This window comes from Rhinopithecus bieti, unplaced genomic scaffold (assembly GCF_001698545.2).
Source record: "Rhinopithecus bieti isolate Rb0 unplaced genomic scaffold, ASM169854v2 scaffold_13375, whole genome shotgun sequence".
In the NCBI taxonomy this organism is placed as follows: Eukaryota; Metazoa; Chordata; class Mammalia; order Primates; family Cercopithecidae; genus Rhinopithecus; species Rhinopithecus bieti.
In genome coordinates, this window is record NW_016807628.1 from 2,529,995 (window position 1) to 2,538,595 (window position 8,601).

Sequence of the window (8,601 nt, forward strand, 5' to 3'; positions counted from 1 at the left end):
AGGATGAGCCAGGTGCAGAGTAGTGAGGGGTATACAAGTGAGTATGGGATCCAGCCACTGCACACAGCCAGGCATGCCAGCTGTGGCAGAGAGGCCAGCTCCAGGCACCAAATGGGTGGCAGCTCCCTGCGAGGCCATGGCTGCACCAGGCATATGACAAGCAGCTTCTACTGCTGGCACTGGGGAACGTGGTGGTGCCCAGAAACTTGGAGCCCAGAAGCCAGGGACTGCCAAGCCCCAAAGTGAGTGTCACAGCCCTGGCTCAGGAAGCTCCTTGGTCTGGGCACCCCAAAGGGCTGCAACTCTTCTCTCCCTCTCTCTTCTTCCCTTCTCATTACCACAATGTGGCAAACAAGGGGTGTGTTTCAACCCCATTTGGATTACAGCTTTTTCAGTGTTTTCCAAGTTCTTGTCCCGCATCCAAGAAGAATGAGGTACACAGACAAGTGAAGAGTAAGCAAGGTGAAGAGGTGCTTTATTGAACTGCAGTACAGCTCTCAGGAGACCCACAGTGAGTAGCTCCTCTCTCCAGGCAGGTTGTCCCAACTTCTGCTCAGCCCTCAGCTGAGAAAAGACTCATGGTAGCTAGCTTCTTTCTGCAGGCAGGTCATCCCGATGTCTGAGTCTGGTTGAGCCTGGGGCTTTTATGAGCTTCAGAGGGGAGGAAGTGCATGCTGATTGATCCATGGGTAACCATGAATGGGCCTGGGAAAAGAACTATAAGTTCCCACTCCCATCCACAGAACTGGCAGCCTGGGCCCCCAGGCTTCAGGCCATCCCTAGTTTGGAGATGGGCCTTCACCAGGGATCTGTCCCTTTCTGCAGCCTGTCTGCCTGCTGCCACTATTCATGGCTCCCAGGCTGTTCTTGCCAAGGGGCGCCTGCAGGCCAGTGCCAAACTGCCATCAATGCCCCCTCAGCCTCCCTCCCATGCTCGTCAATACCCAAAGTCTAGAGGAGGTCAAGGTGGCAGGGAGCTGGCATGTCAGCACTGCACTGAGCATCCACACACCCAATTGGGTTGCAACAGCACCCAGCCTTGGCCTCTACTTTACTCCGAGATCAGAGTGGGTACTGGGAGTGGAGAGAAGTCAGGCAGCAGGAGCAGAAATTTCCAAGCCTGCAGGGGCAGGGGGGCTTCCGAGGTCCCTGAGAGTGCAGATATCACCAGGTCTGTGGTTGCAGCTGGGCAGCTGCAGCTGTGCCCATGAGGGTGGGGCTCCCACCCTGCTCCCTCAGAAGTGGGTGGGGCTTCTGCCAATTCCCATGGGACATGCAGCCCCAGCCACACTTCCCTCACTGCAGCTGGCATCTTTGCAGGAGCCACTCCAGACAGGCTGCTGCTGTCATCAGAGGGGACTGCCCTAAGTGAGGAGGAGAGAGGGTCAGATTCCCAAGCTCCTCCCAGCACCAGGGGAGGAAAAGCAGCAGGTCCATCCTCCAGAGGCTTCACCTTACCTTTATGAGCACCTGGAGAGAGGCTGGGAAGTGTGGGGAACAAGGGAAGAGCTGTGGCTAGCTCAGGCTTTCTTGGCCTTTGGAAGCTTCTTAGGGACAGATAATCAGAGGCAGGTTCACCTGCCTGGGAACTGAGTGTGACTTGGACAGGTCCTGCTGGTTCTCCACAGGAACCCAGGCACAATGACATTCATTTATGAGCCCCTCGCCCACCCCTTGCAGCCCAGCCACATCTAACATAGCAATAAGCCCTGCTGCCTTTCAAACCCACCCACCATCACCACATCTGGATCCAAGCCACCATCTTCCCTTGCTGGCTTCTGGGCTTCCCCTCCTGGCCCCTTATGCTCTGTTTTCCACATAGCAGCCAGAGTAATCTTTACTAAAACACCAATCAAATCATCACCTGGTTTATGCTTCCTACTGCTCTTAGGTCACAGGCTAAACTGCTGAATTTAGCCTACTAAGTGCACAAGACTCAGCCCCTACCTACCTGCCTCTCCAGTATCATCTCCAAGTTCCCTGTCCCTCTGCAGTCAGCCACTCTGAACTCATCTCAAGTCCTTGGAGTCATTAGGCTTCCTCTTGCCACTAGGCCTTTGCCCATGCTGTTCCATCTACCTGGAAAGCTTGTCCCTTCCTTTACCCTCATAGCATCCTCATTGTTTCTAATTTAATAGACATTTTTACAGCAGTTTTCAGTTCACAGCTACCTTGAGTGGAAGGCACAGAAATTTCCCTCCCAAGCCTCCCCGATCGTTGACATCTCCCACCAGAGTGGTACATTTGCTGCAACTGATGAACCTATATGAGCACATCATTATCACTCAAAGTCTGTAGTTTAAGGTTCACTCGGTGTTGTGCATTCTATGGGCTTGGACAAATTTATAATGACATGTATCCACCATTACAGGATCATAGAGAGTAGTTTTACTGTCCCAAAAATCCTGTGTGCTTGACCCATTCATCCCTTCCTCCTAACCCCTGGCCATCCCTGCTTTTCTGATTTCCATAGTTTTGCCTTTTTTCAGAATGTCATATCATTGGAATCACTCAACTATGGCCATTTCAGATTGGCTTCTTTCATTTAGGAATATGCACTTAAGTTTTCTCCATATCTTTTCATGGCTTGATAGATCATTTTTTTAACACTGAATAATACTCCATTGTCTGGAGGCACCACAGTTTATCCATTCACCTACTGAAAGACATGGGAAGATTGCTGTCTTCCAATTGCCACATTTTGACAAGTAAGTGGCTATAACTTCCATATGCAGGTTTTTGTGCAGATGTAAATATTCAGCACCTTTGGATAAATACCAAGGAGTGCAATTTTTGGATTATATGATGAGTATGCTTAGTTTTTGTAAAAAAAAATATATATAAACTTTAAAAAAAACTGTCATACTGCTCTCAAAGTGACTGTGCCATTGTATGTTCCCACTAGCAATGAGTGAGAGTTCCTGTTGCTCCACCTCCTTATCAGCATTTGGTGCTATCAGTGTTCTGGATTTTGGCCATTCTAACAGGCACATGGTGGTATCTCATTGTTGTTTTAATTTGAATTTTCTGGATGACATATGATGTGGAGCATCTCTTCATATGCTGGTTTCCATCTGTATATCTTCTTTAGTGAGGAGTCTCTTAAAGTCCTTGGCCCACTTTTTAATTGGCTTGCTTTCTTATTGTTGATTTTTTAAAGAGTTATTTGCATATTTTGGATAACAGTTCTTTATCGGATGCATATTTTGCAAATATTTTCTCCCAGTCCATGGCTTTTTTTGTCATTATTTTGACACTGTCTTTCCCATAGCAGAAGCATTTCTTTTTTTTTTTTTTTTTTTTTTGAGACGGAGTCTCGCTCTGTCACCCAGCCTGGAGTGTAGTGGCCGGATCTCAGCTCACTGCAAGCTCCGCCTCCCGGATTTACGCCATTCTCCTGCCTCAGCCTCCTGAGTAGCTGGGACTACAGGCGCCCGCCACCTCGCCCAGCTAGTTTTTTGTATTTTTTTTAGTAGAGATGGGGTTTCACCGTGTTAGCCAGGATGGTCTAGATCTCCTGACCTCGTGATCCGCCCATCTCGGCCTGCATTTCATTTTAATGGAGCTCATCTTATCAATTCTTTCTTTCATGGGTTGCACTTCTGGTGCTGTTATCTGTAAAGTCATTGCCAAACCCAAGGTCATCTAGATTTTCTCCTGTTATCTTCTAGGAGTTTTATAGTTTTTTATTTTACTTTTAGGTCTGTGATCCATTTTGAGTTAATTTTTGTGAGGGGTATAAACTGTGTGACTAGATTCATTTTTTAGCATGTGAATGTCCAGTTGTTCCAGAACCATTTGTTGAAGAGTTTATTTGCTCTGTTGTATTGTCATTGCTTCTTGAAAATGTCCTCATTTTTGAAGTCTAGAGCACCCACAAAGTCCCCCAGAGTGACTTTCCCCAACTTCCCTACCCAACAAAACCTCCATCGTGGACCCGTTAGGACTCTCTCCCCAGCACTGGACCCCATTCTAAAGTCATATTTGTTGATAGGACTCCTTAACCGCCCATTACCCCCATTGGACTCTAAGCACCATGAGAGCAGGGACTACATCTGTTCTACTCACCGTTGTGCACACTTGGCAGGGCACCTCGGCGGTGCTTCATGGATATTTGTTGCATGAATGCCTGACTTTCAGATAACAGCTAGCAGCAGCAGCAGTCTCAGGAATGAGCCAGATTCAGTTCTTTTTTGCTTCTCTGAACTCACTCACTTCTCTAATCCTCCCAAGTGAAGGAGGTATTCTGATTGCCATCCCCAGTGAGGCCCAGTGAGGATGAGTCACCTGCCCGAAGTTCACAGGCCACCGAGATGAGGGACAGCCACGGAAGCTCGCAGTGTGGCATCAGAGCCAATGCCCCTCTGCTCAGTGGTTGTCTAAACTGAACCCACCCCTCCAGGAAGCTGATCTCAGCTTAAAGTTCCAAGCTGGTGTATGGAAACCCCAGGGCCACAGTCTCCAGCCAGCCAGCAACAAGAGTCAGGCAACTGGTGGCTTTGACGACGTGACTGTGGGGCCAGGGCAGCCAAGCCACCAGCAAGGACAACAGACCACACATGCCACTCGCCCTTCTTGTTTGCTTTGTATCTGGTTCCCACTCAGCAGCTCCTGCCAGGGGCTGCCGGGACCACGCTTTTTCTACCCAATGGTGAAAATTCTTAGAAGTATTATTCTCTGCTTTGCTTGGCAGCCCCACAGAACATACCTCTGATGCGTCAGGTAACTGGATAGGGTCTTGGTCACAGCAATTTGCTGAACACAGAGTTTTGCACACAAAAACACATTACGGCACTCGGGGGTGTCACTTGGGAACAGCGCCAGCCTCATTATGCGTTCTGTGTACCAGAGAAGAGGGAGCAGGGCTGGGGGGCCTGGAAGAGGGAGGCTTGTGTGGGTGACTTAGGAGCCCCTAAATTGCCTAGCCTGCTGGACCACAGGACTCAGTCCAACATTAAGACTCAGCCTGGTTAGCTGGGTGTGGTGGCACAAGCCTGTGGACCCAGGTACTCAGGAGGCTGAGGTGGGAGGATTGCTTGAGCCCAGGAGGTTGAGGCTGCAGTGACCTGCCATCAGGCTACTGCACTCCGGCCTGGGTGGCAGAGTGTGACCCTGTCTCACACACACACACACACACACACACACACACACACACACACACACAGAAAAAGACTCAGCCTAGGCCAGAGAGTGAGAACACAAGCAGTGATGTCAGTTGGGCAAGGGTTAGGTCTAGCCTTACTACCCTGGCTGTGTGACCTTGTAAAAGACAATTAACCTCTCTGAGCCTCAATTTGTTTGTTTGCTTTTGTTTTTAGAGACAAAATCTGGCTCTGTCACCGAGGCTGGAGTGTGGAGCCAAATCGTGGTTCACTGCAGCCTCAAATTCCTGGGCTCAAGCAATCCTCCAGCCTCAGACTCCCAAATAGCTGGTATATGGATGCATGCCACTATGCTAATTTTATTTATTTATTTATTTAGTTATTTATTTTGGTAAAGATGGCAGTCTCACTATGTTCCTCAGGCTGATCTTGAACACCTGAGTTTGAGATTCTCCTAGCTCAGCCTCCCAAAATGCTGGAATTACAGGTGTGAACCACCGCACCCAGCCCACCCAGCCCTCAATTTCCTTAAGTGCAAAATGACTTACCTCCTAGGGCTCCTGCAAAATGCGCATAGAGTGGGGATTTGATGTACAGTCGCTGCTGTATTCTGCAGGCCTGGAAAGGTGTCTGACACATAGTAGGAACTAAATAAATACTTGTTAGGTAAACTTAAATTGCTCACAGCTGTATCTCCAGGACCTAGAACAGTGCATGGCACGCAGTTAGGCGCTAAAACAGATGTGCTGAATTGGCTTAATTGTTCACAGCTGTACCAAGCACCAAGACAGGCACATGACATAGTACTAACTCAAAAAGTATTTTTTAAATGAGTGCATAGAAAGTATTTAGCATACCACTCAGGATATAGTGCCTAATTTATGTTAGCTAGTGTTCTCGGTTCATTCAACAGATATCCATTGAGGACCTGTATGTGGTATTTTCTTTCTTTCTTCCTTCCTTTCTTTCTTCCTTCTTTTTTGCAGAGATAGGGTGTCTTGCTGTGTCGCCCAGGCTGGTCTTGAACTCCTAGGCTCAAGTGATCTGCCCACCTCGGTCTCCCTAAGTCTTGAGATTATAGGTATGAGCTCCCGTGCCCAGCCCTGTGGTATTTCCTGACACTGGTTCTCCAACTGTCCAATACCAGCTGGATTTCTAACAGTTCAATTTAATTCTGACACTAATGGCTCAGAGTTGGTGTCAGACTCCACAGGTTTAGTGCTCAGTCCCACAGCACTGCCCCCCACTTCAGATGCTAGGCACAAATGGGGTCCCCAGGTGACCCACACGTCTGCCCAGGCAACTACAAACTCAAGGATTCCCATGACCGCCTTCTCAAGTTCAGTAATTTCCTAGATTGATTCACAGAACTCAGGAAAGCCTTTTACTTACTATTACTGGTTCGTTATAAAGGATAAAACTCAGCAACAGCCTAATGGAAGATGTGCCTGAAGTAAGGTTCTGGGACAGGATGGCCCGGGGCTTCCATGTCCTCCTGGGGTGTGCCACCCTTCCAGCACATCAGTGTGGTCAACAACCCGAAGCGCTGCAAATGTCTTTGTCCGAGAGTTTATTTATAATCCGATGTCCAGCCCTTTCCTTGCCAGAGGTCAGGGGTGTGGCTGAAAGTCCCAACCTCCTAATCCTGTGTTTGGTCTTTTTGGTGACCAGCCCCATCCTGAGGTTATCTAGGGGCCCCACCCTGAGTCACTTCACTAGCATAAACTCTGACATGGTTGAAAGGCGCTCACTGTAGTAACAAAAGACACTCCCATCACTGAAGAAATTCCAGGGGTTTTAGGGGCTCAATGCCAGGAACCAGGGACAAGGACCAAACATACATCATCATCATCATCATCTTCTTCTTCTTCTTCATCATCAGAAATATATTTTTAATTATATATATATATATATTAGTGACAGGATTTGGCTCTGTCACTCAGGCTGGAGTGTAGTGGTGTGATCATAACTCGCTACAGCCTTGACCTCTCAGATTCAAGTGATCCTCCTGCCTCAGCCTCCCTAGTAGCTGGGACTACAGGCATGTGCCACCACACCTGGTTAATTTTGTGACTTTTTGTAGAGATGAGGTCTCCATATGTTGCCCAGGCTGCTCTCGCACTCCTGGGCTCAAATGATTCTTCCACCTCAGCCTCCCAAAGTGTTAGAATTACAGGTGTGAGCCACCGTGCCTGGCCTAAATATTTTTCTGTTATACCACACATTCTCTGCAGACCTTTGCAGCAAAGATGCTCCAGGACTCCAGATCGACAGGGGAGTGCCCAGCAGTTGGCAGCCCCCAAATAGTGTATACAGCCCGGGGTGAGCTCTTTGGCTGCTTGTCAGCTCTTAGCTTAGCAGGACCTGACCCGGACTGAGTCTCCAGGCTCTGGAAATTTCTGCATTTCTCAAACTCCCAAGAGACAGAACACATTTATGTCCAGGAGCACACTCAAGCATTAACCTTGGGCTGATAGAAGGTGTAACCATAATAAGCCCATTGTCCAATGCGCACAGCAAGTCAATACACCAAGACACTGGGATGCAGAAGAGAAAGAGGTTTTTGTTGGTTGTATTTGTTTTTTGATAATGAGAATGAAATGCACTCTATTTTTTAGAACAGTTTTAGTTTTACAGAAAGATTGAGCATATAGTACAAAGAGTTTCTGTATACCCCTACACACAGTTTCCCCTATTACTGATGTCTTACGTTAGTGTGGAACATTTATTACAGTGAATGAACCAATATCCATCCATTGTTATTAACTAAAGTCCTTGCTTGTTCACATTTCCTTAGCTTGGACTTGACGCCCTCTTCCTGGACACTGGGACACCACATCATATTTAGTGGTCGTGTCTTCCTAGGCTCTTCTCCAAGACAGTAGAGAAGGAGGTTTAATTGTAGGGCCACCAAATGAGGAGATGGGAGGAAACCACAAATCCATCTCCCTGAGGAGTTAGGGTTGTCGGAGGCCTTAGAACCAGAGCAACTCCATTTTGAATAGGAGCTGGGTAAAATAAGGCTGAAACCCACTGGGTTACATTCCCAGACAGTTAATGCATTCTAAGTCACAGGATCAGATAGGAGGTCGGCACAAGATACAGGTCATAAAGACCTAACAGGGGTCCCGCTCCATCTCATACACAGCACCAGTGCACATGTGCCCATTCCTGCCCTCCTGGCAGACCTTCCATCATCACCCTCTTTCCTGCGACTCTCCAGACCATCATAGTCAATCAATTACATACAACACTTTAAATGAGACCGCTGTCTTCTGTTGGGAATTCCCTCTTCTGCAGAGGGTAGATTCTAAAGTCCTGGCATGAAAGGAAAACTGCGTCAAATCAAAGATTATCCTTGAAAATCTCGTAAATCTCAAACAAAGTATAGGATAGCTCAGGCTCATAATGAATCCAGCCAGGAGGTTTTCTCCAGTCTTGCCATAGATCACTGTGTTGTTGGTTGAGCCCCAAGTGATGGGCTTGACTACTGTTGAGA